The 27,708-nt window shown below is 36.2% G+C and overlaps 1 long non-coding RNA gene across 1 annotated transcript; it reads left to right on the top strand.

The window, feature by feature from the left end:
* The first annotated feature begins 496 nt into the window (after positions 1-496).
* LOC139593220 (uncharacterized) lies at positions 497-27,468 on the top strand. The gene is made up of 6 exons (XR_011680220.1): positions 497-1,637; positions 2,339-2,561; positions 3,521-3,579; positions 4,570-4,748; positions 25,942-26,011; positions 27,217-27,468. It is a non-coding gene; the product is annotated as an uncharacterized lncRNA (long non-coding RNA).
* The last annotated feature ends 240 nt before the right edge of the window (positions 27,469-27,708 follow it).

The raw sequence follows: 27,708 nt of genomic DNA, 5'->3' as shown, positions 1-27,708 counted from the left end.
ACAAGGTTATGCAGATATACACCTTTGTCTCCAAGAAACCTGAAGGCTGCCTAAAATAGCAATTGTCTTCGACCTTGCCTCTGTACAATGGCAATAAATGGTTTTTAATTCAAACTCGCTGGGTTCATTGTGTTTTCCAGCTAATAGGCCCTTGCTGTTTGTGCAAGTTTGAGCGTATATATAAAATTCACTAAGACTCAAGTCAAATATTGATAATTTCTTAACCTGACTTACAAGGGAAACTTTTCTATTTCTGAAATATTAATAATGGAAATCGATGTGGCTTTAAATCTTTGGGGAAATGTCCTCTCTTGCAGCTAAACACCATTGAATTCCTGATGGTTAACGTATCATGGTGACCATTATGTTGATATGTAAAAATTTGGGTTCCAAGTCAGGGTGACACAGGTAAGGAAGTGCTGGTCTTTACCTGGTCATGTCCAAGCCATAATGACCAAATCAAAAGCTCTGAATTTTTTAGGGATTGGATTATTTTAATCTGTCATTTTCTTTGCCTGTAAAATGTGCTTCATGATGATGCTTCCTCGATTCAAAACAGAAACATTATGAAGCAAAGCTGATGTTTGGAGAAGTGCCTTGAGATGCCCAGGTGGAATACTGTAGAATTGCAGAATTCTGTAATGCCAAAGTCAAAATTCAGTTTATTGCTACCATCCATCTGTGTCATCAAAGTTCTATTGCACCTACAGTGCACCTACTCGTGCCTTACTAGAAGAGGATTCAGTTTAGTAACTGAAAAGATACAGATTTCACAACCTGTGTAACAATTTGCACAACCTGTAGAAAATCAGGTATAATCAAATTACTCTTCCTAAGATCCAGCTCAAATCCATAGTTAGGACTTCTCTGGGAAACACAAAAACCTGCAGCTTTTAAGAGAGCATTGCTGGAAATAAATATGTGGTGGCCTGGGGGTTATTTTATGTAAGAAGAAAAATATGGGTGTGTAGGAAAAGCAAATATGGATACTGTGGATATACTGCATTTTGTACAGAATTATGTTTCAGATATATCTCTTACTATAAAATTATTGCCAATACTGGTGAAACAAAATAGGATAAGCACAGTGGGAAATGATCCTTTTTTCTTTAGTGAGCAAGATTGTAAGTGCTGTCATAGATTTTGCCTTGTGACCATAAAAGACAGGCTTTTATAGTCTACTTTTAAAGATCAACATGTTTGGATTGTATTAGTTGAAAGAGAAGAACTACATCCCAAATCAAATAAAACTCCACAGAGAAAGTTCTGCTTGCTTTCTTTGCTCTTTTTTTTTTTTTTGTGTTAGCTGCAAACCTGTCTTTCATTTGAAAAAGTCAGTGTGAGTCTGATGTATTTCTATAGGTAATACACACAGCAGTGTTAGAATAAAAAAAAAAAAAGGAGAAAAAAGCAATCCATCTGTTACCTTATTACCTTTTCTTTGCTCATTTTCTTAAATCAGTATAGCTGACTGCCAGTGAACAATTTATGAAGGAACAGAGATTGAAGTTTCTCCATGTTTGGCTCATTAATGCAAGTGACCCTCATGTCATCCAAGCTCTCTTAACATAAAGAGAGTGTCATATAAAATGAACTCCATGCGTTTTGGAGAGCTGCTGTTTACAGAAGAATTATAGGTAAAGTATCTTCTCCATTTGCTGCCTTGCCTTCTCGAATTATGTCTTGTACCAGTTGCATGTCAGTGTACTTATAGTCCTCAAAGATAGTGAGGAAAAACTGTGTGACTCTATAGTAATTCAGTTATTGATAAGTACCAGATTGTATTTTCCATTTTTATTAAGTGGGTATTCCTCTATTGGCTTTTACTCCTTCAGAATACTTTAATTATCACATGTTTATCAAGACTGCTAAGCAAATATTTAAATAAACCCTCCTCCAAATTATTTTTATGATGCAATGTATTTCTTGCAATTTATATAGCTCTCAAAAAAAAAGGAAGAAGGAACATAAATGTAGCTAAACTATCTTACAGGAAGCAAAATATAAAACTACCAAGTACCCAAGTACCAGAAGATTACAACAGAAATAATGATGAGTATTTAAGTGAAACAAAGAACACAGTTTTAGGATTAATCCAGCTTTTGCAGATATGCAAAATCTGATAGGGTTTTTCTCATTCCTGCAGTTTAATCTCTTATTCTCTAAATAGCACTATTCTATAATCCTCAGTCTTCTGTTGGACCTTGACTATTTTGAGGCAGACTTTTCCAAATCATGAGCTTGAGAGGCCTAAACCATATTTAATATAATGTCTAATAACTTTAGGTAGCCTATTCTAAGGTGATTTTTGGTATGCATGTGTTTTTAACAAACACAGGTGACTTCTGTGAGAAGATACCAGAAAGTGAAGATACCAGAAAGTAAAGATGTCACTGATCTTGAAAACACAGGAGATGATTGGGAGAGTGATGGCAAACCACAAAACTACAATGGAAGCCAGCATGACTTGGCTCTGGCAAACACTAGCCGTGATCAAGAGGGCTGCTAAGACCAAGAATTTAACAAGAATCAGGCTGGATCAAGAACAAACAGGCTCGAAGGTCTCAAATTTAATTTCAATTTTCATAGCTTGAGGATGCAGACTGGGAACAGAAGTAGCAGGGACTTGCTGCAAGTCGTGGAGTCTGATCCTGCTGCATCATTGGGAGAATTGGTGGGGCATTTGTTAAAAGTGGTTAATGGAGAATTTCTGTAACTGTGGGCAAATGAATTTTGCAAAATATCTCCTAAAGTCTTCAGCAAACTCCTCAGGCTCTCCTAGTTCATTTATTTCCAAGTCCCTGAAATAATCTGGTACTGTTATAGAAATTTTGTCTGAATTTCCAACCATGACTTTCACAGAGTCAGGAGAAGTTCATCTCACACAGTCTTTGTAGAAGTGGCCAACTCCAAAGTAAATGATGTATTTGAAATAAATAATAAAGATTTCAGCACTGGATTTTGAATATGATTCAAGCTCTTTCAGATGAGCAAATTAGAGAATGGAACAAGTTCAAATCAGTGTATTCATCATGACTTCAATACTTTGGTTAGGAAAGGAATTAGCCATTAAACATCTATTTAAGTATTTTGTGTGCATGTGCATGATGGCCAAGTTATTAAGACTGTATAAAAACACAAAGAAAAAATACAATTCTTTATATGGTGAGAGGGATTAATCCATACTCTACATCAGTTTGGGGCCTATTATATATAGAAATGGAAGTGCTCTATTCAGCTTGGGTTGAGTTGCTCATAATTCTTTTAAGACACTAATTAAATGTCTTATATCCAGTAAGTAATAGAGCCTGCTGCCTCTGACAAATGGAGTTTTGGCCAAAACCTATCGAGTTCTTTAAAAATATCTGAAGAATGGGAACACTACAATACATTGTATAGAAGCCTAAAATCTAGTTTCAGGGAGGAAAAAAAAAGAAAAAGAAAATATTCTTTGATGAACTTATGAAAGGAAAGATCTATTGCAGGATGAAAGTCTGACCTTCTGAATTCTACTTTGCAGGATCTGTGATGTGGGTATCGTGGTTTAACCCCCCAGCTGAAGCCAGATCAGTGGTGAAGGTAAATTTCCTTGCTTAGAACATTAATTCTGTTTTAAACAATATATTTAAGTAGAAGACCTACGACCCTTGCAAAACTTCAGAAATACTCCCTTTTTTATTTTTATTTCCTAGTTTCTAAGGAAGAGTTTGATTCTTCCTTTTCCTCAGAAACCTCAGGATCAAATTATGATAGCCCATTGTGCAGAAACCCCTTCATGTGCAGGGTAAAATTGTGGCTAATTGCATTCCAGTGGTGCGATTAACAATTTGGAAGGGAAAGTGTCAGGCACTCAGTCTCAAAATGTGAGCTGGAGTTCACAATCTGGGGAAATTGTCTTGTCTATTTAGACATGCATTTTATATTGTTTCAGCCTCCAGTTAATTAACACTGCTTGTAGAACCTTTCTCACTACCTGTTACATGTGGTACTTTTCAGAAAACAAACCAGATGATTTCTGCCTCAAGCTCTGACAGATTTTGCAGGATAAAACAGGGCCTGTTGTGTATTAAGGGATGCCTCTTAACCTCCTAAATTTTGCACCATTTACTAGAGCTGCAGAGGTGAGAATCATTCCCAAAACTGTCGAGAGGAGAGTGCTTAAACCTTGTGTTCATTACAGCCATTATTCTCTTGTCCCCAGCTTTTTGCCTGGAAGGGGCAAAAATATGACTTTTTAAGGTCACACAGGGAAGTACACAGTTTGTCTCTTAAACCTAAAACAATAATCTGCAGCGCTGAAACCATTTCTTTCTTTGGTTCCCCTACCATTTATCAGAGCTGATGAGAACAGTGCCTGTGGTAGGACCAAGCAAATGAATGTTCCATCCAGTGATGTCAACCAAGCAACAAGAACCAAATAGAAGGAAAAAAAAGTTTTCAGCTGACATACAGGGTCAGCTGCCTCATGAATAACAACTTTTCTTTCCCCTTTCTCCTCCTTCTTTCTCCTCCCCCTTCCCCTCTGTTCCCTTCTTCATCATGTGACATTTTTTGTGTGGTGTTCTGAAGCTATTCCAGTTTACAGCCATGTTACATTTGTGCAGCACAAAGGAGCAAAACGTGTTTCCCAGAGGTACAGCATGATTCCTTTCACAGTCTAAAGGAATGGGAATGTGAACAGTCCAAAACCATGCTCTGAACCCTGTTCTGGTATCCCTGGCATTATTGTTCATGAAGTCTAGGAGTAGGTATGTAGGTGAATCAGATAGCAATGAATTCAGCAGCAACAGGCAGCACCAGTAAAAAAAAAAAAAGCAAATTAAATTTGGTTTAGTTTTAAAGATTTTTCAATTTTAAATTTTTAGAGATTAAAGATTTGATTGCAGATTTCACAATTCCTACTTGCTTGTAAATGTAAATAGCAAAATTCAAAAGAGGAAACACAAAATGGAATTATTTATAGCAGCATACATAGTACATGGTACATCATGCATAGGTCAATGATTGTGAACCTGGTTTTGTCAGAATTACTCCAGGCATTCCCAGGCAGTAGTAGTGAAATAAACCCCAAAAATTTATGGGACTACTCTTGATGGTAGTCAGCATGTATTGAGTGAAATTCACCTTTGTAAAAGTGACTACTTCTCTGTGTGACATACCTGCTGCAGGTAAATCCTACTCTGAATATGTGATAATCATTTCAGTTATTAATGTCTCTGCTTTGTTCTGTTCAAAGAGCTAAGTCAGGAAATGTTTGCATTGTACTGTGGCTGTGACTCAGCTCAGAAGGGGTCAGGTGTACCCTGGGTTGTCTTCCTGAGCAAACATGCAGGCAAACTTTTTCATCTCAAATTTCAATTACACCTCAGTCCTTCTCCTCCCCCTCCTTCTCCTTTAATGAGAAAAGAGGAATCAATGCACATTAATGCTTTTCCAGACCAAGTAATTTATTTCTGTATGTGGCTTGCTTACACTGGCTTGTTCATGGGAGGAATGGAATCATTGTTCCTCCAGGACTGCTTCAGCTTCTGTGCAGGGACTTGCAGCCTGTTGAGTTCTAAAACAAGAACAGATCTCTCTCTCTCTCTCCCTCTCTCCCTCCCTAATTGCCTTAATAGAAGATAAAAGGAATTGCTGGGTAATTCATGGTGGATCCCATTATTATAATGTCTCTGGGATTTCTTGAGTAATATAATAATTTGCAATCTTCCAGATAGAAGTGGCACTTTTTTTTTCTCTCACTTGTGCTAATTTTACATCAGTGTGACTTCTTTGAAGCCAAATGCATCCTATCTAGAGGGAAAAGACTTGAGAAATCAAGTTATTACTCCTCCCTGCCCCATTCTGGAGAATCAGCTATTTCTGTTCAGGAAGTGCTGTTACCCTACTGACCCTGGCTTCAAAAATAAGTCTCCAACCAGCAGCTGTTGAATGAGGAAAAGGCCCTAATTACACCTTTTTTATATGCAAAACCTCAAAGTTCATTTGCCTTGCTTAAATGTTAAAGTGTGTTCAGAATTGTAGAACATGTAGTAGAAAAAAACCTGATGAGCAGAGAAGTTGGGGTTGATGCTGGACCCCTTGGATTTTTTGTGGGGTTTTTTTTCCCACTTCCTGGCCTTTGTTATGACATAAACATTCTGATACTGTTTGTGCACAAACAAGTTTTTTTGCATTAAATATTTAAGTGACTGTTCAAGTCCACACAGTCACAGTTTCTGAGTGTATTTTTGTAAGAGGGAGCAACTTCATTCTTGGGATCTCTCACAGGTCAGAGTGACCCTGAGGTGTGTTAGAAAGTCTCTTTTCCCAGCCTGGCACTTGAGGAAGGAGTCAGGGCTCTTAATTTCTCAGTCTCAAGGTTGTTTATTGTTCCTTATCTATAATTTTTTTTTCTCCTGTCCAGCTGAGGTCCATTCAGCAAGACAGTCAGAGGCACTCTCTCTGCCCTTGGGGCAGTGTTATGTCTTTATACTAAAAACTACATGTACAATGTTTGCAATTACTTTCCAATACCTATCACCTATGTTAGACAGTGAGCTTCTACTCTAGACCAATCTAAAAGTGCCAACATCACAGCAGAAGATGGAGGCCAAGAAGAAGAAGTAGAAAGGCTGGACATGCCCAGATCCCTCCATCTTGCCCCCTGAACCCCCATTCTAAAAACCCCAAAATCTACTTTTTCACCCTGTGACAAATTCACTGTCATTCCACTTAAACTGCCAGGGCTTGCAGATCTTCATCTAAGGTTGGTAATTTTCTCCATGGGTGATAATCAAAACCACAGGCATTTTGGGCTCTGTGCCAGGGTCTCTGAGCCCCCTGGCAGGGGTCTTGGCTGCTCAGGACAGCCAGAGGGATGTCCTGGGTTCCAACACTTCCTCACCACTTAAGGACATTCTCACCTAGAGAAGTAGTGCCTAAGCATTCTACTCCATCCAGGCAGTAAAATCACTCCAAGTGGTAACAGTGACTCCTGGAAGGTTTTCCTGGGAGTCCTGAGCTGATGTGATTTTGCTCTTCAGCATCCACTATCATATTCCCCTACTTCAGAGCCCTAGCACAGTGTGCACCAGTTGGAAGGGGCACATGGGAATTTCAGAAGTGATTTTGTGTCCAAAGAGCAGGACCAGCCCCTGGCTGGCAATCCCTGAGCTGGCAGAGCAGCCCTCAGACATCACTCAGGCTATTATTTGCTGCAAGATAAGATTGTGTGTGCTGGTCTTGTCTTACAGCTGCACTGTCAGCCTGGCCACACCTAAAAATCCTATCTGCTGGCTTCCTGGGGCATGGTAAAATGCCAAAGGAAGATAAAGCTGTGCCTGGACCCTGCCTTTCCCCCCACTACAGGCACTTTGCCTTTGCAATTTCCAGCTGTGAAGTGGCTTTCTCTTATGTACCCCTTATTCCTCATCTGGCTCCTGTCCAGACTCTTTAGTTTGCTTGCTTCTCAACTTCATTCCTTGCAGCCATCAGAACTGGCTGCTTGCATGGCAGGCTGCCAAGGAATTTGTAGTAGGATTCTGGTATATTTGCTTTCACTTATTGATGCTCTCAACAAGGTGTTTGTAGCACAATCCCCTTACCGTGGCTCTCTTCAAGAGAAATACTCATAATTTTGCATTTCCTTAGCTGCAGCTCACAAACAAGTCAATAATAGCCCCTTCATTGCTTGCATTCAATCTATTAGCTAGCAAATACCTGAGAAAATGGATATGTGACCTTTGCCTTCCTGTCTAAAATGCTGTGGATGTGAGGCTTGTTTGTCATGGAGTGTATGAGGGGCTGTATATTAAAAGACAGACACAATGGCCCAAAAAAATAAAATTTGAAACATTGTACTTAAGAAGTTCTAAATTGTATGAGTAGTTTTATTTTTATCAGTAGTTTTATAATTGGTGAGTAATTTCATTGTGAATCTCTGCCTTTCATCTGCTTTTACCTGCCAGTAGGAAACTCTTACTCTTTAGGACTTTGAAAAATAACTCCTCTGAACAGTTTTATATGCAGGTAATGTTCTAAAATCTGTCTGAAAAAGAAATATCATGTCCAATTCTGCCCAGCTGTTTTTCCATAAAGCACTAATGCCTCAGGCCTGGAATGGACCTCACTGTGTAAAGCCAATCAATTGGCTGATGATTTATGGTAGGAAAGTAACAGCTTCAATTAATCCAAACAATGTGTCTGTGGAAAATAGTTCCAACAAATTTTACAGTTTGTGGGTATTTTTAATAAATATAAGAAACTATGATATTATTAACTGCCTTTGTAAGGGTATAATACTTGGTTACAAACACTTTTTTTTTTTAACCTTAGTTCAGAATTAAAAAAAAAGAAAAAAAAGTAAAAATCTGTGCTGATATTAATATTAAACAAACAGCTGTTGGAAGCTTAGAATGCTATTTGGTTAATTGTGGGATAGGAAAGATCTGTTCTACATTTTAAACTTTAAACTTTTCTCATCATGGCAAAGTTTTCAATGTTAATATTAATTTTCCTGTTCCTTGAAAGGCTAGATAAAAGAAAGTTTGTTCACACAGCATGGAGTGAGATACTTAATTTTCTAATAAGAGATATTGCCTTTTTAGAAATTTCTGAAATATTGGAAAACAAATAACCATTTTTAGAGTTGAAGGATTAGTGCAATTACTAGGAGAGAGGTTTTTAGTGAGGATGAGGGGCAGACTCAGATGTTAGCACAGCTGTTGGCTTTGCACATCTCATAGCATGTATATTTGTAGTGCACACATAACCACACAGCTTTGAAAGTCCTGTGAAGATCAGTAAAATGACTTACTCCTAAACCAAACGTGTCCAATTAAAGAAACAATAAGTTTGGAAGCTAAATTTGGAAATGGCTTTAAATCATGATGATTTGTTCTTAGCATGTCCTGCAAATGCTGTGTCTCTGCATGCATTTGAATGGCCATGGACATTTTGTTAATCAGAAATTGCACAGTTTAAAATTTAGTGGTTTATGAGAGGACAGATTGTTCTGTGAACTGCTTGTGAATGGAAAAAAAAAATACTAGAGCAGAATCACTGTTTGACTAGAACTGTGTAAACAGTTGGGATGAATAATTCATGCAACCAATTTATTTTATTTTACCCTTAATGCGTTATCTGTGAACAGCAGAAAACTGTCTTGATTTTGAACATTTTGCAAAATCATTTAATAAGGAATTTTGCTGATAAATTCTTAGCTTCCAGTTGATTTATTAGGAACACAGGTTAATGCTCTTTACTAAGAGTATTTTTGTCTATTTTTTTTTATATTAGATTTTATTGCAAACAAAATTTCTACTTTTGGCCATTTTTTTTCTATTCAAAACAGATTATTGGGCCTTAAGTGAAACCCTTGCATGTTGTAAGCTCAAAATTAATTTCCAGCATGCATTCTCCAGTATTTACTTGCCTTGAATTATTTTTACTGGCTAATTTGTTGGGGGGTGGGGAGGGACACCTATAGGAAGTGAATTAATGTTTCATTGAGTCATTTGTTCCATTTGTTGGTCTCTTATAGCATTAGAGCATTCAAATCCTAAATTCATAGCATTCAAATCTTGAATTCAAGTATTTCTAGGGAACTATTCCAGGTATTCCAGGTGTTCTCAGCTTCCAGGCTGATGTGCCATTGCTACACTACATACAAGTGTAGCAGCCTGGATATATTTGAACTGGTGAGTACCTTGTTTTATGAAATGTGATATTCTCACCTGCCAGTGTTCTTCAGTTAAAGATCACTAAAAAAAACCAGATCTTGGAGGGAACTTGTTTTTTCAGGGCTTTTTAATGCTGTTTTAGAACACTGCATCAAAGAAGAAATTTACTTGAAATATTTTTCTTTTATCAGCCCTTTCTTTAAAGATGTGAAGTACTTGACAGAGATTAGTGTTGAGGGAGACAATTTGGTTAAGGAAAATGACATAAATGAGGTATTCCTGCTGTTGCCACTTTGTCAGTCCTCAGAATTGCCAAGTACGGATGCGGTGCTCTCTCTGTAATACCTCCTGTAGTGCTCCACAGCCCTGTTGTGAGGAATTTAAATAAACTGCTTTTAAATAGTGCTTTTTATAGAAATTTATAGAGAAGCTTATCATCACCCCTTCTTCCATTTGCTAGTAAATCTTGATGACCCATTTGCTAGAAGCAATATCACTAACTAGCCTGTCCAAATAAAGACAGTACAAGGTCAATGGCTAATTCTTTGCTGGTGTTCTCCACATCATTGGCCCTGTATTCCATAGGCAGAAAGATATTTTTAATTCTGGAAATCATGTCTAACTTGGCACTTTGGAGTATGATACCAGTTTCCTGTACAGTGAGACATAAATGTGTGTGTGTGTGTATAGACAACATATAGTCAATATCTTCTTCAGATTTTTAACTGGGGAAGTTGTATTTTCTGCTGACTGAAGAGCTTCCAGACTGAGCTTAATATTTTGTCTTCATTAAAAAATTAAATTTCTTAAGTCAGAGATGAAGATATGGCCCTAGCTCTGGCTGTCCTAACTGGCATTGCTACCCTACTTTTTAATCTCTCTTTTCCCTCCCTCCCTCTGTCACCTTCTTAACAATGTGCACTGCATCTTGGGTGGCTATTTGTGTTCAATAATGTATTCAGTCTATTCACTGTGTCTTATTAAATTTTAAAGCCACTCTGTTGTAAAGTATTTTATGTATGTGTAGCTTTGGTCTGCTGTCAGTCCACAAGTAGAAGAAAACAATCAAATCTTATCCTGCAGTTCTTGTTCATGCTGTAAAATAGCACTGGTGAGCAGCAAGCCAATTGGATGCATTTGTTTCAGATAGAAGATAAATGAAAGACCTACTTAGATGAAGCAAACCAGGTTTCTTTCAGTAGAATTCAGGTAACTTTTTCCCCTCTTTATTCCTCTCTTTAAGATTTCTAAGAATGAAATCAAACAAGCCTCCTTCCAAAACACAGAACTTGACAACTTAGCATATAAAGACGTGGAATCAGGAAGAAATATATCCATTTCCTTTGTCATCCTGACCATTGTCATCCAATTGTAATAGTAGCAGAAATTAGGGCAAATTTAGTCTGATTACCTTGACTTTTGGTGAATGCTGAATCACAGCACAAAAGAGTTTGATGACAAAACACACCTCACCCAAGAAATAAAATATTATATGAGGAAATTAATATTTTAACAGTATAATAGCATACACCATTAGTCCAATAATAATTATGCATTATTTGATGTAATAGGCCAAATTAATAAAGAAAGGCATTGATGATATTAATAATAATTCATAATTGCTATACAAGAAAACCAATAGTCACCCTTTTCCTTGGTGTGATATTCGCCTTTCCAGTGTCCCACTGGGTCCTGGCTGAATATCATGTCAAATCTTCCAGAATATTTTATTTATTGAAAATTTCTTTGTATTCACATCCTTCCTCTAGGTCCAGCTCCTCCTTCTATATTAAGGTACTCAATGTACAGGCATTTGGGGCTTTTAGAAGCTCAGTACATTGATGGAGGAGATTCCTTCTCAGTCTTTTTCAGGGTGTTGATATCAGGGCTTAGATACAAGCTTTCCCTCTCTTTCTTTGTTCCATAAATTGAGATGTTTAGCTTCAAAACCATGAGTACAGAGAGCACTTGTCTGCCTTCCATGAGGTCTCAACTGCTTTATGGAAGGGCATAATTTAAACTACCAATGTATTAATTAGCTAATTTAATTTTTTATAATTGCAGTCCTGTGCCTAAAAGATCAAGGAACTTGACTGCAATCAATTTAATGCATTCTTAAATAGAGAGCTATTTTCAATTCCTATTCTTCCACTGTATGGATCACAGCCAATGTGCTACACAAAATCCATTCTTTTAAGGGTTGCTAATGACACAAACTAAGTGATCCTGAAAGACAAAATCGTTGGTGTAGTTTTCATTGATTTTGGCAAAACATTCAATGTGAAATCTCATTTGCCTTTTATTCAATTGTGGAAAATATCTCATTCTGGATTTTTTTTCAAATCAAGCTAAAAAATACATAAAAACTTATCTGTTGAAGCACAATGCAGAAAAAATAACTGAATGATGGGGAAATATATAATCTTGCCTTTGGAATCTCTATTTCTTTATAAATTGATCAAATGTTTTTGTCTGCTATATAAAAGAAATGTTTCAGGAAGATTTAATCAGTTTCTAGCCAAATCTTCAAAATAGTTTAGAGTAATAATCCTGTATTTTTTCCATAGGGAAGGACCTATTTTTATTCAGAGAGCTCTCTGAAGGCCATGGAGTTTTTATTTATCAGATACAAGTCCACTGACTGACATCCTGGAGTTAAGTAGCATCTCCTAGAGAATGGTAGAATCCCTAAAAAGGAGATGAATTCTGCTGATATTTGATGGATAAGAAAGGATGATGGACAGAGGAGACCAGCAAGCAATCTTGAAATATTTATGCTTGCATATTTCTATCCTGCTTTGGTGCATTTCTGTTTATAGTTACAGAAATTTCTCAGCCTCAAAATGCAGGAGCCATATCATAATGACTTTACTTTGTGTCAGCTAATTTTTCTGGGTTTTTTCAGTGTGGTAGTAATTTGGGAGCACAAATACCATGGAGTGAAGGAAAAGAGTCTGGTTAAAGATTTTTTTTTTCTTTAGAGTTAAAAGCTTTTGTTCAGTGCCATGTGTGTTTATTATAAAATAAAAAGCAACTGAGGACTGTAGAAGGACTGAAACTTGTATTAAGAAAGGACTTGTGGTCTTTTTATTTTGTATACAAATGTGTAGATCCATATGCAACCTGCAAGGTTTTTTTAAGTGTCACACCATGAAAACTCTTCAAGTTCTCGAGCTGCTTTTTTAAGGAACTTGATAGAGTTTAAGCAGTCCAGTGCCAGATCTGCATATTTCTCAGACTTTGCAAATATGCTTAAAGCTCAAAAGATGCTGTCAAGAAGCTTCTGAAAAATTAGTTTATGCAGCTAACATGGTGTCAGCATTAACAGGCTTGCTGTTTAACTTTAGTCTGTTTATTTACCTGCCTGGAAATTGGAGCTGGATGTCAAGAGGCTTTTCCTCTTCTTGAGGGAATTCAAGCTTAATCTCCCTCATGTAGAGGGAGTTTCCAAATCAAGTTTAATGCCCATGCTGGAAGGAAGGTGTCCTTCAATGCCAGGCCTTGTGCCATCACCCTTCCTACCATCACTTCACCTTCAGTTTGCCCACAAAGGGTTCACAGGGGACAACAGTCCAGTTTCACAATCAGCTGAGATAGGAGGGAGCTCTTAGGGTTCTAGTTCTGCCTGTGCTCTTCACAAGGAATAGCAATAGGATAAAATAAATGTCTGTTTTACCAGAATTCAAACTCGAGCATAGGCTTCAAACTCTTTGAGGAGAAAGAGAAAGCTTTGTGTTTCAGGGTGGTGTGAGTTTTGGTTTAGGGTTTGTTTTCATTTTTATTTTCTTCAAAACTTCCAGAGAAGCATTGCTTTTAATCACCTTTTCAGAGAATTTTATATTTATTATATAAATATAATATATATATATTTCATATTGTTTCTATTAATATTATTATATATTTCTATTAATTTCCAATAATATTAATATACATTTCATATTATTTCTAAGAGACTCTTAGTGTGAGTAAGGTATACTGACATAGAAAAGGACAGTCTGAATGTTATGGGTGAATCTCATACATTGCCAGGCATGCTTGGGGTTGAAAAACAGACAACCTATAGCTGCTGCTGCTCAGAATTGACTAATTATCTTAATGGGATAGCAAGGGTCAAAATCTTCTTCTGACAACCTTTACAAGTACATGAGGAGTAACTCTAAAACCCCTACTCTGTAAGACACTGAGTTGCCAGAAGCTTGTTAGCAGGTGAGAAAGAAAGGTGACTTCTCAAGGACTGCTCAGGGAAAAAAAAAATATTTATAAATAACTTCTTTGTTATATTCAGAATAGAATGTTGTGTTATTGAAGTATATTTTGAAATAATTTGAATACTTTTATGGATCAAGAAATTGATGTCAGTATTTGTGAGAGGGATGAAGCAGGACATTCAAATCTAATTTCTTGAACAATTGCTCTCCTTATTTTTCCCACATCATATTTAAAGAGGATATCTGTTCTAATACTGGGATCAATCTGAGGCCAGCCTTACTTAACCATGAGCCACAACCTTAGGACTTCTTCATCAAGCATTTGCAATCATGTTACTAGGGAGGAAGGTTCTTGTTTGCAAAGCAGGACCTTCTCAGAACTGCACCTTTGACAACCATTTTTTACTTTCTCAGTCTTGTCTCTATTTTTAAAGAGTACAAGATGTAATGAAAGGTACCAAAGGGCTGGATAAAAACGTGGTGACCTGGGATTGTAGATAGTGGATTTCTGTGCTGAAAGCCTTTAAGAAAATCCCTACCATCCTGCAAGAAGGGCTGAAGAGGCACAGAAATATTTTGGTCAAAATCCACAGCTGAAAGTTTAACTTAGTGAATTGACAGCCTCTAAATTGTGACCTGGCTTAGAGAGTTCAAGTACAAAAAGTTAATGTGTCAGGTTCCTAGAGCAGTTATGATGTGAGCTGTGCAGCTGCACTTCCATCTAGAATGTTGTGCAATGTTCTTTATTTCTGGTCCCATTGACCATCTCTTGGTTCAGCTATTTGCAACAGCGTTTTGTGAGAACCTCTTTCCCGCAAAACCCAGAAAATAAACATGTCCTGTGACTACAATTATGATTTACTTACTAGTTGCTTCTTATGAACTACTTGCTGGCAAGCATTTGTGACATGCTTTTTTACAATTTTTCTTTTCAGTCCCTTCACTCTCATAAAGAAAATTCAACTTTGCTTTTCTGTAGATGTGTCATAGAAATGAGGTAAGCAGACATTGCATACACACACAGGCATAAGAAGACAAAGAGTATGTTTACAATTGTGGGCTTTACTTCAATAAAATAGAGATTTCTAAGGGCTAAGTGATATTCTTCTCTATAAATCTTGTATTCAACTTTCCTTTGATATTTTGAACATAGTTTGCTTTTATTTATGGCTCTGACAACATTTCACATTGGTTTTTGCACTACATATTGTTCATCACTTAGTGGTGAGTATTCACTGCTGGGTAAGTAGTATATATCAGACAGGAGGTAGTAAAAGGTAAAATTCAACCTGTTGGTCTGAAAAAAAAACCCAAAACTTTTGCAAAAAATTGGGAAGTGATGAATTAATAAAATTGTCTGGTCCTGTCATGGTTAAGGAAACTGATGTAGATATTCTACTTTTCTGAAAAGTATTTTGTAGTACAGTAATCCTTTAAAATGGGGAATCTTAATTTTATTTTTTAATACATACATCCAAGTAAGAATGTGTAGTCTTAAAATTTTATCTTAATTTTTCATTTTTCTAAAGCAATATGTATATACAGAGCTGTTAATATTAATAATATCCAGCTATTTTTCTCACATAGAAGATAGTAATTTTAAATAATCATCACACAAATGTAGAATTATGCTGACATTAAACAATCAAAACTTTCCTTTGATCAAAAGGAGGAATTCAGCTTTGATTACACATTGCTCTTTTAATTAAAAAAAGTATGCATCATCTTTTTAGTACTAGTATCTCTTTACTATTAACTTTCATGATTTTTTATTTCATCTGAAAGACTTTTGTATGGAAATTAGGTTTCCCTTTCTAGTTGAACAAATGCTAATAGAGGTGCTCTACAATTACTCACTGAAGTTTTAACCAAAGTCAATTTAATTATTTTGCACCCCAAATGTCATTTTCCCCTCCAAACATCCCAGCAAACTGGGTTGCCAGAATGAATATTTACAAATGAAACAAATATCAAATGTTTGAATATTTTCAGTTTTCTTTCAGTAGTAATCACTCAAGATGATGATTAATCAGGGAACACATGTATGTCAAAGTTAAACATCAAATGCACAGTTCCTATTTCGTATATCAATTCTAGTGACCTTCTTGTATCCAAACTCCTCTAGAATTCCTCATCTGCCACCTGGCATCTGTGACACTCCCCCCAGCAGTGTCATTGTGTTATCAGCCTGAGGACAGTGAATGAAAATGCAAGGTAAGGTTTTGGTAGATGCTAGACTGAGAGGTAGGACTGCAAGAGGCGCCGTGCTATAACAACTTGGTATGACAAATACTGCAAACAAGTGAATTTCTCACTCCCAGCGAGTCCCACTCATCAGAATAAGGTTCATACACAGAGATGCTTCCATCTGGGTGTTAATGTTGGCCTCTGAAATCTCCTCTGTATTAGGTAATTTTTTTTGAGCATCAGATGATGTTTTTCCTGAGATTTCTTTAGTGCAGCAGCATCAGCTTTAGTGCGTTTTGTTGGTTCCAGCTTGTTGCTGATTTATTGACATTCAACTAAATAAAATTCCATCAAAGCTCTTCCTTGAAAATAAATAACCTAGAAAATATTTTTATTATTTTAAAGAGGGAAAACAAAAAAAAAGTGTACTTTTTTTTTATGTTTACTGTAAAATATTGTTGTCCTTCAATGTTCCAGTCATTGAAAAAACAGACATTCATTGTGATCTGTTCCATTGAAATTGATCTTCAGTTTGCTCTATTGCAAGGGGAGTTATAATTTATATTCTTTCTATGTAATTTTTAAATGTTTGCTAAATACAAGAACTGAATTCTATGAATTATGGCAGGAGAAGGACTGGGCAGAGGAGGGTTTAGGTGGACATGTGTTAGATTTCTATTTTGAACTGAAGAGCTGTGATGATCCACCAGAAAAATTTTTTCTAAATGTTCTGTAAACTATTTCATATATAATGATATAAACAAGACATGTTAAAAAGAATAGATTCTACCATTTGGCAAATTACTTTAAATTTGCATATATTTTGAATTAGGCAAATACACTCTTTGTTTAACAAAAGTTTCTCCAAGTAAATGAAAGTTTTATACTTGGAGTTGATTTACTCTTTTTCTGTCTCCTCTCCTCTGTGAGTTGAAATGTTTTAGCTTTTTTTTTTTTTTTTTTTTGCCATTTAGGACTGTATTTTATCCTCAAGTCATTGCCTTTATTGTTATTTTTGGTTCTGGTTTTATGTTCTAAAGTGTTTTCAGCTTCATCTAAGGAAAACATTTTACTGCGTAGCTCTAAATGATGATAAAAGCTACAACATGTAGAGAGGGATGGGTTCCCCCAGCTTATCATTATGAAAGATAATTTTGCTTTAAATTAAATATAGGAGGTAGAATGAGATTAAATGGAAAGCTCAAGTAGAACATTAAAGAGAACTCCATCTAAATACTGGTAGGAGTTTAAATTATAATAAAGGACTTTTATATTCTACAATCCCAGTCAAATTTCAGGGATAGTTTAAGAAAATAGTGTACTAATTCAAAAGGAATAGACCCACTGAGCCAAAGAAAGAAATTATTCAGAAGGCAGTAACAGAAAATAGGAGAAAAATAAAAATATTTTATAATTGTGATGTAATACTAAAGATTTTTGTGTGCTCCTTTTGAATAGAGCAATTGATTTCTATCCCAATATCAGATTTACAACCAAATTTTTCTAAGTAATCTGCTGAGGCTGGATCACCAGTTCTGCCTGGGTCAGCACAGCAGATTTTGGGCCATCACAGGCCTTAAATAATCAAACAGCTATTCCCTAAAGTGAAATACAAATGTCATACCTCATTGAATTCTGTATGCTAATCCAAAGAGAGAGTTCTTCACAAATGCTTCTTTTTTTTACTTGAAATTATATGATTTTTCTCTGTATGTCTAATTTGCATCATCAAGGAAGAAAATTTGAACAATGTAAAGAAAAACAATTAGGAATTCATGTATCCTCTATCTTCTGGAACATGGTGCTAGAGGGAAAAGTTGATACAGAATCATTTCCCATGATATTCTGCCCAAACTACTCAGCAGATTAAGTGAATAGTGCACATGATGGCCTCTGAATTTCTATGATGAAGAGATAGTTAACTATGGCTCATGTAAATATGAATTATTTTTTTCACCAACCAAGCATTTACTTATCTTTCTGACCCACTGAGAGTTTCTCTGTTGGGCCCAAGACCACAAGGGAATCTAAAAACCCTGGCACCCAACCACCTAAACATTTCTTATCCTCCAAATGTACTCCAGGATTAACAGTTCCCTAAAATGCCAAAAAATTCGCCTAAAAACATAATTTTTCTTTTTTTTTTTTTCTTTCTTTAAGAAAACATCTTAAAATTGTCAAGGTTATCACAGACCTCTTATGCAGTGATGAGAGAGGAAACACTCTCCTTCCTAAACTTTGCAACACAAGAGTCTCTAAGGCAGCTCAATCAAAAATGAAGCAAGGGGTCATGTCTTTTGATCATAGAGAAAAGTCCCAGTAGCTGTGATCCAAGAGGAAATGTTGTATAATCATGCCATACTGCACAGATGGGTTCTGTTGGAAAGGTCACAAAGCATCTCTCATCCTTCTTTTCCACTTCCCAAAGTTCTGGGCTTGCTGGATGTTTCTTGTTTACCCAAGCTCTGCTTTTAAAGGGACGACACCAGGTTTGGAAAACAGGGCTCATTCCTGAGTAGATCCCAATCTGCATCTCCCAAAGTGACTAAAACGACCTGGGTCAGTGATGCTCTTGTTTCTTTCTGCTGTAGCTCTTTCACTTTTCCTGGGGCACTTAACCTTTCAGTGAACCCTTGACTTGCAAAGGGCAAGATTTCAAGTGGGTGAAGGATTTAGGAGACAGACAGTGCTGTTACCCTGTTCCTGGCACTTTACTTGAGAAATAGGTATTAGTACAAGGAATTATTGCATGGTTTTAATTTCTTTGAAAAGGCCCTTTGCCTTAATTCTCAGAAGTTAAAGATTGGTAGACTTATCCTAATTGACAGAGTAGGAAAGGCAGTTGAATAAATTACATAATCTGAGCAAACTGGAGTTTTATTTGACTTAGTAGTAGATTCTGCTTTGGTATTTAAGCTGTGGATTAAAAGAAACAAACAAAAATGTTTCTTTTGAAAAACAAGTCTCACTATTTAATTTTTTTATAAAAGTTTAATAAGGGGTAAAAGGGACAATATGCAGAGCTAGGGTGGTTGGCAATCTGCCAAAAACACCCTGTTACCTTGAAACAATTTTCTTATATACTTTTCATTACAGTGATTAAATGCCTATTAATAAAGGTTATACATATTCAAACATTCCTGTGAGTTTACACTCTGGGAATTCTTTTACTTGGTTTTAACCTTTCACTTGTCTGGATGCCATCCTGTAGATTAAATCAATACATTTTATTTCTTCTCCATTCAGTTGTTTTGACACTTCCTGAAAACTGGAGGGTCAGTAGTAAATATTTCTCTTGGTGTCCTGGTTCTTGTCACTGTTATCATTCAGATAAGATAGTCCACAAATACATTGAATCAACACAACTATTTCACATCAGTATTTGAGTTAGTTACCCACATAAAAGTATTTATCAGTACATAGTCTCTATTTTATTATTATGTGAAGTTCTAAGCTATAATATTTATCACAGTACTATTTATAAGCTATATAGTGCATACAAAAACTGACAGATTGTACTATCTCCAAAGCATTTAAAAAGGGATTACAAATTGTACTATATCAGAATCTCTGTAATCAATAATACCTTGCAAAAGCCAATACGTAAATGAGAAAGTCAATAATTATATTGTCATTTATAACACTTCTTAATGTGACAGAAGAACCAGATCCTGAAATATCCCATCACATGTTTCACGTGTGAATTTAGAAGTCAAGACATTTCCCCTTCAATTAAGTGGTTACTTTTCTGAAGCTAAGTTATTGGCAGGTTGAAGTTGTTAACTGTGAAATGGGATTTTGTTTCTCTCGTTGAATATGACCCTTAGATATGTTATTTTGCTGTATTTATGCAAGTCAACTATGTGTCGACCTCGAATTTAAATGCTTACTCCTGTGAGAGGTATCTCCAAGGGTACAGGTAGCTTTCTCTTGTGTTGTGCTCTTCCTCAGACCCATGGAAACCTCTAAAGGATCATTTGGAGCTTGAACTTCACGCTTTTCCTCATGCAAATAGAGTAATGCTCAATTCTACATGCAGCTATGAGGCTGGGCTCTGGGGAAACCTGGAGCCAAGTGAAAGGGTTACCACCAGCCCAGGAGTTGTCCATCAATGAGCACTTGATGATTGAATCCAGTGGGATTATTCCTATGAATAAGAGCTGCAGAATCTGAACCCTGAGTACTTTATAGTGAGGACTTCACCTTTTGTGTTCTGTGAAGTGCTGTTCATGTTTTTTGTCCTGTGGGGAAACAATGCTCTGCTGTAATAGCCTGAACCTCTTCTGCACATTCTATATGTTTGGGATATACGAAGTGTTCTGCAATTTCTCTATTGTTTTGCTTCCCAAATTCTTCCCAGCTGGGGACAAATTACCATTTTTAATCAGAAACTTAATTTATTTATCTTTAATTCTTGCTGGTAGTTGTGTCAAGTGACCATGAACACTGCCTTAATTGGGCAGGAAAGTGATTTTTTTTGATTACAGCATTAAATGAAAGAGCTGAAACATTTACAGTCTAGTACGCCAACTGAAAAACTGTTTTAGTTTGAGGATTATTTTGGTTTGGGTTTGCTTTTTTTTAGCCTCTCAGCTGTCACAGGTCCCCCTTTATTGTTTTTTAGAGGCAATGTAAAAAAGACTACACACAGTAATATTTAATGTGCCTACAGAATGACAAATATCCTTTATTCATGGAATTACTGCTGTTCACTGCCCATGAGGGGTCTTACCAACCTCAATTCTTCATTGTGCCATAGAAAAATGCTTTGATATAGCTCAAAACACCTATACAAATGAAACTATAATTGCCCTTTTTGAATCCATTTGCACGTCTTGTAAAACTTTCTTATTTTGCTTATGCCACTCTCTGTAGTTTACTTTCTTCATGGCCTCTGCAGTGTCTTGCTCACATTTGCTTCTACACACTCAGATGGAACATTTTTACAATGTGCATTTCATATCCCTCAATGACAGCCAGTGTTTTCATGACTTATGTATTCACTTTCCTGATGAGGTATTCCACAATCATAACAAATTAAATGAGTGGCATACAGTGTGCAGACACTTGTTTGCTCTTTGACTAGTTACAGAGAAACAGCTTGTGCTAGAAAAACAAAATATGTAATTCTGAATTACTGCAACATTGCCAAGCTAAAGGTGCCACAGTTTATTGAATTTTGTTTCTGTTTCTGAATGCTGTAGTAAAGGTTGTCTATAAGCTTCAATTATAATTTCTAACTGACTTTTTTGGAGAAGTTATTTTAAAAAGTTTGATTTGGTCTAATATTGTGTAATTCATACTCTGTCTCTCAATAATGTATGCTTTCTATTTTTGGGAAAAGTTGAATGAAGGAACTCTTATATGTTTTTTGAACAACTGGAAGATTTGGAGGTTTGAGTTTGGTTTTATTTAAATCCACAAATCAAAATTCTATAACATTTTCCTTCATCCTAATCAGTATGCTTGGTGGTTCGAAGAAAGGAGTTTCCAGTTTTTGAGTATACTTAGTCTTTTTGAATGGTCAGAAGGAAGCCTATAGCAAATTTCCTTTTTCTTATTTTATTTTCCTCTATATTGTTTTCTTTGCAATAAGTAACTCTCCTCATGTCTCCCTGCTGATTGCTCCCCACCTTTTGCTGGCCATGCCTTTATAAGAATTCTTACCAACTTTGTACAGCTGTAAAAATGAGGAATAGTATAACCTCCACTGTTTTCCTGCTGTATAAATTTTAGTTATAGAGGTTTAAATTTTGGAAGCTATATTTTGTGCCAGCAATCCTAGCTTTCAAGTGCATAAAATAAAATTTCTTAGATGAGGTGGGTGATATTCCTGCTACAGTGCTCCTGCAGATTACCAAAGGTGCAAAACAGGTAAGGAAAGAAATACAGAATTTTGTCACATGTGGGTCCTTGCTCTTAAGATTGTTCTGGAAAATAAAATTCCTGCTCTTCAAGATAACAGAATCAACAACCTGTTCACAATGGAGCAGCATTAAAGCAAAGTTTTACACTTCACAACATATGGCAGTAAAGTTACTTTCAAATAGTGCAGAGGAGATTCATTCATCTTAATGTGAGGTAGATTAGGCAGACAAAAGAGATTCAGGATCCAAAGAAAGATAAGGAAAGGAAAAGGATCAATACAGACCCACATAGAAATTATCTACCATGAGAATAATTCAAGGAGTGGGACAGGAGAGAGAAATACCATAGAGGGAGATAAAAATGATACCGGGGATGCTGGATCCTTTTCGGATTTCTAACCTTGATTTTGATTTAGAACAGTAACACATGTCCTGTTAAGCACCTATAATGTTTCCTTTGTTCCTTTTTGGACCATCATGTGTGGCTTTGTGAGGATAGAGGGTAGGGTCACAGATAGCAGTTGATCTATTTTAACAAGGCCAGGTTTGGCAACACAAATATTAGAATCTGAAAATATGGTTAGTTTGAAACTATTTCTTAGCTTTTTTTCCCCTTTCTTTTCTTTGTTTTTATCCTGTTCACATTAGATGCTGCAATGGTTCCTCTTGATCTGCTGAATTCCATCCTGCATGAGTTGCATCTTAGTCTGTGCCAGAAGAAGCTCTTGAGCTGCTTGTGGTTCCTCCCCTACTTGCATGATTTAAACAGTACCTTCAAGACATACCAGACTGCTCTTGCATACCATCATGATTTTTTTTTTAACTTTCTGCACATAAAACTGACACATAATGATGTCTTTCTATCCAGAATGGTAGCAGGGAGTACAAAGAAAAATACTTTCTCCTTATGTACCTTCCAAAAGTGCCTTGTGTGCTTTAAAGCATTGTCTGTGAATTTGGAGGTCAGGAAAACACTCAGGATTCAGAAAGATAGGTGTAGTGGTGGTAAAGCCTGTAACAAAACTGCAATAAAATCATTGCAGAGTAGAAATTCCAGCTTCCAAATCAACTGCTATACTTGCAATTTATGTGGAAATCAGGCTTCTTTGGATTCAAATTCTATTGTAAAACTCATCACTTCTCTATGTTGCTAGACCCAGTACATAAATCAGAGGATCACAGAGGATAAAGGGATGCCTTGCTTTGACAAAAAAATGAAGTTGGAACTGCTTTGCCAGTCTGCCTTATGACCATATTGTCACATGGTTTCCCTCAGGTGAAATTCAGTTTATTTTTTCTGGATTTTGCTTCTTTAACTAACTATGCATATTTTTTGGGCTATATCCAGCAAGAGATTTTCTCACCCAGTTCAGTGTTCTCAGGTTTCACATACCTGTGTCTAAAGCTGGGCTGCAGCTGAGGCTTTCACACTGCTGAGTACACTTCTGAGTGTACTCCACAATGCATTTTTAATGTTGAGATTCCCCAATGATCAAAACAAAATTTTCCCTTATCTCCTTCCTTTCAAAGGTATTCTCAAGGCACATTTAATGCATCATGCAGGACACAACAGGAATTGCTATTTTTTCTTTTACATAACCTGAGGAAACGCTTACACAATCCCAAAACTTCTTTCTCTGCAATCCTGACCTTGCATGGGGGCACCTTCTCCACAGGGTATGTTCCCTGTGCTCCAGGGCATTTTGCATGTTCCTATTGTAATAAGGATCCCAGTTTTCTTATGCTGGTTATGACTCTGGAAGGAAAATATATCTTGACTTCCATCTTACGTGAAGACAAGTTAGATATATTTTCTGAAAATTCTAGGAAAACATAAAACAAACACTTCAGAATCTTTTTTAAATTGTGTTTGATGGAATATCTTCTGAAAAGGTCCATCCTCTTAAATAAATGGTGTTTAAATGATTTTGTGGTTAAAAGAGGTATCCCAGATTAAGAGTGTTGTATTATTGAGTGTTGTATTAAGAGTGTTGTATCCTTAGTATGATTATTGATCTTTCCTGATGTCCTTATTTTGATTCATATTTGGCTTTGCAACTTAATTTCTTTATCCAAATATTTATGCTGAATTCCTGGAATGGCAGCAGGAAAACAAAGAATTGCTCTGTATTTTATTTTTTTTCCCCTATTTGTATCATTTGCCTGTGTGTAAGAAAAAAAGTCCATTGATCAATGGTAGGATTAGCATTTGATTCCAAAAGGAATCTTTTTTTTTTCTAGTTTAAAACAGGGGCTAGGAATGTTACTTCAGTTCTTCTGGAAGGGGAGGTGGCTTCCCTGCAATGAGTGAAACCTCTGTAGCCCTAAGCAGACAAAATGGATAAATGTGGATAATTCTTTTTTTTTTCTTTCTGCATGAATGCTAAAGGTTATTTTCATATTGTATGCATCATCCTGCCCTTCACTTTTGTTTTCTCTCAGCCCCTGTTTGTTTAGAGAACCAGCTGGCTGTGCCCTTTTCCCTGAATGTGGATGCGCTTCTGTTTTGTGGGATTAAAAGAATCTGTGGTGATACATGATGCTCTGAGCTGGAGAGTGTATCTGTGTGTACTTCTGTTTTACTTCACACAATTCTCTGTTTACAGCACCTGGTAGTATTTTAGAAGTGATATCTATTTTTTTAAAAGAGTTATCCTTTGTGAGGGATGTTTACACCTGCCAGCAAACTGAGGTACTATTGTAACTTCTCAGTTGTTCTCATACAGTCTTCTTAAGAAATTTATTTTGCAAAGGGTAAGTACAATGATAGATTACAAGGTGATCTATGTAGGTGGCAAACATCTGTTCCAGAAATAGTGCAATCCTAGAAACATGGATTGACTGGCAAACTTTTGCCACAACCTCAGTAATATTTCCTTTTAATATCAGCACTGAAATCACAGGGTGTGTTCACTGTAAACTGATGTAACCAGGTTCACCTTCAGACAGCAGAGTGCCTGAATGTAAATAAAACATATTTGATTTGTCCTGTTTATTCCTGATGAAAATATCATGGGTTTCAAATTCAACTTTTTTTTTTTTTTTTTAATCCTTGGAAAAAAAAAATACAAAACAAAAAGAGGCAGCAGTTTTTGGGGTTTTTTTTGGGGTTTTTTTTTGATCCTAGAGTTGCAACTCTAATCCCAACACAGCAAGGTCCTCATACTTAAATACCTGACTTCATGCTGGGTAGTCCTGCTGACTTCAACAAAGTCTTGCTCAAAGCTACATATATTTGTGTGTATTTGGGGCTAGGTTTAGCTCATTAACATGTGACCTACTTTACAGGAGAGTGTGCTTTATGATTTTTTCACCAATATCCATGTATACATTCTGTTTCCTTGCCAAGGTAAGCATTAATGTAATTAACATTGATAAATTCAGCATACTTCTGTGGGCAGTTTCTACCTGAAGAGATGATGAATCTCAAAGCTGAGGTCCTTCTGTGGCAGCTCAAACTTCACCAAAATTACTGGATATAATTCAATAAAATAGCCCTTGGATGGAATGAATCCCTAGAAATCAGGTACTGTGTTCAGAGGAGGTGCTTTTACAAAAGACATTGAGGGGGGATAAGGAATGCTCTGGTTCTCTTGCATGCACTGAAGGCTGTGCTGGTAAAAATCACATATTTATGAGTTTACAGTGAGTGAAATCTGATGTGCTTGAAATTGCTTGAAATTTCCATAGTTTTCAAGATTTGGCCCATGAAGCAGGCAAGGAAGAAACACAGTAACTTTAGTGAATCTATTTTTCATGTTGAGATTATGGCCTTGAACTTCTTGCAGAGTTCACACAACATTAAACTATATAGCCTTATATGATATTTATTTGACTTACACTTATAATAGTAATGATAACTATTGTCTTTTAAGTTATTTGCATTCAAATTCATAGGGAAGTTGATCATGTGGCATTGACATGCCTGAACTTATTCTCATAAGTAACTGCTTATTTTTGAGAAAAATTTATTGTAACACACTTACCTGTGTGCCTGTTGCATTATTGGTCTTGTAGGAATCCAGATTTTGAAGACAAGCTCCTTAGCGAGACCCCAGAAGACCAATTAGATGCCCTAACTTCAAATGTAAGTTCACAAAGTCAATCCCAATCTCACTACTATTAATTTGGATCAAAGTTTGTAAAAAAACCTAGAGAATAAGTAGCCCTGACAAGGATTTAAGATTTTCCATTTTTATGGCAAATTTCTTGAAAATAAAAATGTGATACTATCTTAACACTCAAGGAAAAAAAATTCCAAATCCATCTTATTTTAAAGTACATTGAAGCTTTTTGCATTTTAGATTTTCTTTTGCATGCATTCTTAAAAGCTTTTAGTACTAAATGAGCATTTCTAAAAATGACAACAGCCTGATTTCAACATGATGAAATGCTTCTATTTTTAAAGTCTGTGCATTTATCTGAACTTTTCAATTCAGCTAAACAACACTTCATAGGGGAGAAATATGTTCCAGAAAATAATGAAAGTGAGACCTGACAGGATTGGAAATAAATTTATAGTGAATTTTTATGTGGGATGCAAGGGAGCTTAGAAAAAAACCACAGATGTAACAGCCTGCTGAGCATTAAGAGTCAGAAAGAGAAATACTCAAGATACAATTTTAGTGGTTTGTGCATTCACAGTATTTATCTTTGCTATAAATCCCATTACATTATTTGGATTTTCACACAACACAGGAAAAGTTTTTGGGAGTTTTTGGTTTGGGTTTTTTGTTTGTTTGGGCTTTTTTGGTGGTTGTTGTTGTTGTCTGTTTTGATATTGTTTGGTTGGTTTTTTGGGAGTTTTTCTTTTTTTTTTTTGTTTTTTTTTTTTTTTTTTAAATTTTCAACAGTTCTGTTTGTGCTATGGTACCTCTTGACATCCAGACCAGTGGGCCAGTCTCTTAGGCTATGCTTGCACTGTCAATTGTAGCAGCATTTTAATATGCACTTGGACTTTGCCAGAGCTGATGGGGAAATAGGGAAAATGGAGATATTAGGACTCCCCTATGTCATGAAACATTAATATGACCATAACAGAAGTCTCATTCATTTGAATTAATTTATAAATCTTACTTGCAGGAAACTCCCCTTGCTTCCTTACTTCCATCTTTTAACTCCAATCTTTTTTGAATTTATTACTGATGACTGAAGCAGCCTCTAAAACTGCAGTCTCTAAAATCAAGAATGGTCTTAGAAAGATATGAAAGTAATGCAATTCTCTTTCTAATTCCTCATATTTCCTGATTTCCTAAAAACCATATCTGTTCTTCATTTTGCAATAAAATTAAGGTTCGCAGAGGGGATTTGATAATCTGAGTCATCTTTTCTGACTGTACACTGAAGAGTTCTGTAATTTAAACACTGAAAGAGGCTTGAATGGGACTCTATGAATGACTGTGGAAAGACCAGAGGAAGCCACTCAGGACTGGCACAATTGGGCAACATCTACTTTAAGATGTGGGTGCATTTCCATGCAGCTTCTCAGCAGCCCCAGGATTAGGAAGAGGGCAGCTTGATCAAAACACAAGTCATCAGAAAGCAACAGTGACAAGGTGAGACATGACTGAAGTTTTATCACCCCCAGATCAGAGAGATGAAACAGTAAACAGATGATAGTGACTCATGGAGGTGAAATACTCCAGAGAGGCAAAATTTCCTAATCACCATCTGCTCAGAAAGAGTGAAAAAGGCACATCTAAAATCAGCACATGATCACTAACTTCAAAACTTTCCAGAAGACATAATAAAAATCTTGATAATCACCATCCCTCTTCTTCCTAA

Source organism: Agelaius tricolor, unplaced genomic scaffold (genome assembly GCF_023055355.1).
Source record: "Agelaius tricolor isolate 1412-34295 unplaced genomic scaffold, bAgeTri1.0.p SCAF_9, whole genome shotgun sequence".
In the NCBI taxonomy this organism is placed as follows: domain Eukaryota; kingdom Metazoa; phylum Chordata; class Aves; order Passeriformes; family Icteridae; genus Agelaius; species Agelaius tricolor.
The sequence above is the reverse complement of the archived record's forward strand: the minus strand, read 5'-3'. Positions and strand labels throughout refer to the sequence as shown.